Genomic DNA, 4,985 nt, shown 5'->3' on the forward strand with positions numbered 1-4,985 from the left:
TTGCTTCGGCAGGTGAGTTGTTACACACTCCTTAGCGGATTTCGACTTCCATGATCACCGTCCTGCTGTTTTAAGCAACCAACGCCTTTCATGGTATCTGCATGAGTTGTTAATTTGGGCACCGTAACATTACGTTTGGTTCATCCCACAGCGCCAGTTCTGCTTACCAAAAGTGGCCCACTGGGCACATTATATCATAACCTTAAACTTCATATCAAGAAAGTTAAGGTTCTTACCCATTTAAAGTTGAGAATAGGTTAAGATCGTTTCGACCCTAAGGCCTCTAATCATTCGCTTTACCAGATAAGATTATTTTATATAATATTAAAATGCACCAGCTATCCTGAGGGAAACTTCGGAAGGAACCAGCTACTAGATGGTTCGATTGGTCTTTCGCCCCTATACTCAATTCTGACAATCGATTTGCACGTCAGAACTGTTTCGGTCTTCCATCAGGGTTTCCCCTGACTTCAACCTGATCAAGTATAGTTCACCATCTTTCGGGTCACAGCATATATGCTCAAGGTACGTTCCAGTTAGAGGCATAAATAATATAAATATCATTATACATAACTATATAGAACGCCCCGGGATTGTGTTAATTAGCTATAAATAGTTAAAAAACTAATCCCATTATTAGTCAAGTTAATTACGCTATTAGGTTTATATCCCAATAACTTGCACATATGTTAGACTCCTTGGTCCGTGTTTCAAGACGGGTCCCGAAGGTATCCTGAATCTTTCGCATTGTTAATCCTACAAGTGCATATAATAAACACAAAAATCAATGATAATCATGCCATTATATAATTCCGAAAAATTAACGCACTGTATTCATATAAATCTATCAGCACTTTATCAAATTAATAACATTTATTCTGTGTTAAAATGCAAGCAATTTAATTTGAATAAACTATAAGTTATATTTTATGATAAATTTGGTATGCTAATAGATTACAATGTCCTTATATGGAAAAAATGCACACTATTATCATAATATTGTTTAAATATTACAATTTTAATGATGAATTTTCCATAACGGATATTCAGGTTCATCGGGCTTAACCTCTAAGCAGTTTCACGTACTGTTTAACTCTCTATTCAGAGTTCTTTTCAACTTTCCCTCACGGTACTTGTTTACTATCGGTCTCATGGTTATATTTAGTTTTAGATGGAGTTTACCACCCACTTAGTGCTGCACTATCAAGCAACACGACTCTTTGGAAACATCATCTAGTAATCATTAACGTTATACGGGCCTGGCACCCTCTATGGGTAAATGGCCTCATTTAAGAAGGACTTAAATCGTTAATTTCTCATACTAGAATATTGACGCTCCATACACTGCATCTCACATTTGCCATATAGACAAAGTGACTTAGTGCTGAACTGATTTCTTTTCGCTCGCCGCTACTAAGAAAATCCTTGTTAGTTTCTTTTCCTCCCCTAATTAATATGCTTAAATTCAGGGGGTAGTCCCATATGAGTTGAGGTTGTATATAACTTTTATTTGCAATTAATTCTTTATATATAATGATAAAACATTTTATTAAATTCGTTTAAAGCTGACGTATATATATATTAATGGCATTTATTTGTAACGAATTAACGAAGAATAATAATATTGTCAACGTTTTTCATATTTCAAATCATTAATAAGAGACAATTCTAGATAATATTTTATGCTAGACATTTCTCAGTATTATTTGATTGAAAAAGAAAATATTCCTCTTCGTTTTTCTCAAAGTTTAATTACTATTGTGAGATAATGTTTTTCATATATTTGTTAATATTATGAATAAAATAATTAAATTATTTTTATCCAATAATATACCATATGCTTATAAAATTTTATTATAAAATTTGTATAAACAACTTAATTAGCATAGTCTTACAACCCTCAACCATATGTAGTCCAAGCAGCACTATAAAATTAATTAAAGTACATAACAGCATGGACTGCGATATGCGTTCAAAATGTCGATGTTCATGTGTCCTGCAGTTCACACGATGACGCACAGTTTGCTGCGTTCTTCATCGACCCATGAGCCGAGTGATCCACCGCTTAGAGTTTTATAATATTGGTTTTAAATTTGGTCAAATATGTTTTTATTGAAAGAAATTAAAAATACACCATTTTACTGGCATATATCAATTCCTTCAATAAATGTATTTATATACCTAAAATAAATGCTGCGAAATGTCTTAGTTTTATATAAACAATATATATCAAAGTATTATTTGTAATGGCATTTGTTTGTTAATATATATTGATAATTTTATATAAAACATTAACCTGAAACCAGGTACAACATTGTATATTTTAGGTTGTTGCATTATCCAATGTATGATCATCATCAAATTAGTTGGCCAATACATCTCGCAACGCGTGTATATTATGGTCCATATACACACAAAAGTTTATAATAAATATATAAAATATATTTTATTATATTAATAATTCGATTTGCTTGTTCGAATTTTATGTTTGTTTCTATTTAATTTATTTGTAATAATATTATATTATTACAATATTTCGATTTGCTTGTTCGAAATTTATTTGATCTTTTACTTTTAAGATCATATTTTTGGTATAATTATTATTATAATTATTATGTATATATATATATATATTGGTAATTTGTATTAAATTTGTATTAACAAATTTTTTTATTAACGGTAAGGATATTATACAATAATGATCCTTCCGCAGGTTCACCTACGGAAACCTTGTTACGACTTTTACTTCCTCTAAATAATCAAGTTCGGTCAACTTTTGCGAAACAACCGTAACACACAAGGCGTCACAGTGATCACGTCCGGAGACCTCACTAAATAATTCAATCGGTAGTAGCGACGGGCGGTGTGTACAAAGGGCAGGGACGTAATCAATGCGAGTTAATGACTCACACTTACTGGGAATTCCAAGTTCATGTGAACAGTTTCAGTTCACAATCCCAAGCATGAAAGTGGTTCAGCGGTTTACCCGGACCTCTCGGTCTAGGAAATACACGTTGATACTTTCATTGTAGCGCGCGTGCAGCCCAGGACATCTAAGGGCATCACAGACCTGTTATTGCTCAATCTCATTATTGCTAGACGCAATTTGTCCATTTAAGAAGCTAGTGTCCTTATAATGGGACAAACCAACAGGTACGGCTCCACTTATATAAACACATTCAAACACAATAAACATTTTACTGCCACCATGAATGAAGGCTATATAAGCTTCAACACCATAATCCTGAAGATATCTATTTAATATATTTGAGTCTCGTTCGTTATCGGAATTAACCAGACAAATCACTCCACGAACTAAGAACGGCCATGCACCACCACCCATAGATTCGAGAAAGAGCTATCAATCTGTCTTACACACTTATGTTCGGACCTGGTAAGTTTTCCCGTGTTGAGTCAAATTAAGCCGCAGGCTCCACTCCTGGTGGTGCCCTTCCGTCAATTCCTTTAAGTTTCAGCTTTGCAACCATACTTCCCCCGGAGCCCAAAAGCTTTGGTTTCCCGGGAAGCGACTGAGAGAGCCATAAAAGTAGCTACACCCAATTGCTAGCTGGCATCGTTTATGGTTAGAACTAGGGCGGTATCTGATCGCCTTCGAACCTCTAACTTTCGTTCTTGATTAATGAAAACATCTTTGGCAAATGCTTTCGCTTAAGTTAGTCTTACGACGGTCCAAGAATTTCACCTCTCGCGTCGTAATACTAATGCCCCCAAACTGCTTCTATTAATCATTACCTCTTGATCTGAAAACCAATGAAAGCAGAACAGAGGTCTTATTTCATTATCCCATGCACAGAATATTCAGGCATTTGAAGCCTGCTTTAAGCACTCTAATTTGTTCAAAGTAATTGTACCGGCCCACAATAACACTCGTTTAAGAGCACTAATGCAGGTTTTTAAATAGGAGGAACATATGAAAAAATACAAGTATTTAAACACATATAAGAACTCCACCGGTAATACGCTTACATACATAAAGGTATAGTACTAACCACAATTGTAAGTTGTACTACCCGTATGAAGCACAAGTTCAACTACGAACGTTTTAACCGCAACAACTTTAATATACGCTATTGGAGCTGGAATTACCGCGGCTGCTGGCACCAGACTTGCCCTCCAATTGGTCCTTGTTAAAGGATTTAAAGTGTACTCATTCCAATTACAGGGCCTCGGATATGAGTCCTGTATTGTTATTTTTCGTCACTACCTCCCCGAGCTGGGAGTGGGTAATTTACGCGCCTGCTGCCTTCCTTAGATGTGGTAGCCGTTTCTCAGGCTCCCTCTCCGGAATCGAACCCTGATTCCCCGTTACCCGTTGCAACCATGGTAGTCCTAGATACTACCATCAAAAGTTGATAGGGCAGACATTTGAAAGATCTGTCGTCGGTACAAGACCATACGATCTGCATGTTATCTAGAGTTCAACCAATATAACGATCTTGCGATCGCTTGGTTTTAGCCTAATAAAAGCACATGTCCCATAAGGTTCATGTTTTAATTGCATGTATTAGCTCTAGAATTACCACAGTTATCCAAGTAACTGTTAACGATCTAAGGAACCATAACTGATATAATGAGCCTTTTGCGGTTTCACTTTTAATTCGTGTGTACTTAGACATGCATGGCTTAATCTTTGAGACAAGCATATAACTACTGGCAGGATCAACCAGAATAATGTTTTCGTTCATATTTCATTCATATTTTTTGAATAGAAATTAGTAATATAAATATAATAGATTTTATTTCCATTTTATATGTTCGGTTTTTCTTAAATATTGATTTTAATTCAATATTTTTTTTTTGCTTTGTGAAATAATTCTATTTTAATTCGAATACGGCCATTTTTATATGGCATTCGTATACGTTCTTTAATTTTTACTTGTTTCGCCACTAATATAACAAGTTTATAATTGATGTTAAAGAAAAAGTACAACTTTTTTATAACACAATTTTCAATATATATTGTT

General features: G+C 34.6%; 2 non-coding genes across 2 annotated transcripts; both read right to left on the bottom strand.

The window, feature by feature from the left end:
* Positions 1-1,894: 1,894 nt before the first annotated feature.
* On the bottom strand, positions 1,895-2,073 carry LOC138914475 (5.8S ribosomal RNA). The gene has a single exon (XR_011420322.1). It is a non-coding gene; the product is annotated as a 5.8S ribosomal RNA (ribosomal RNA).
* Positions 2,074-2,696: 623 nt separating this feature from the next.
* Positions 2,697-4,691, bottom strand: LOC138914481 (small subunit ribosomal RNA). Its single transcript, XR_011420328.1, has one exon. It is a non-coding gene; the product is annotated as a small subunit ribosomal RNA (ribosomal RNA).
* Positions 4,692-4,985: the final 294 nt, after the last annotated feature.

Source organism: Drosophila takahashii, unplaced genomic scaffold (genome assembly GCF_030179915.1).
Source record: "Drosophila takahashii strain IR98-3 E-12201 unplaced genomic scaffold, DtakHiC1v2 scaffold_21, whole genome shotgun sequence".
NCBI classification, from domain to species: Eukaryota; Metazoa; Arthropoda; class Insecta; order Diptera; family Drosophilidae; genus Drosophila; species Drosophila takahashii.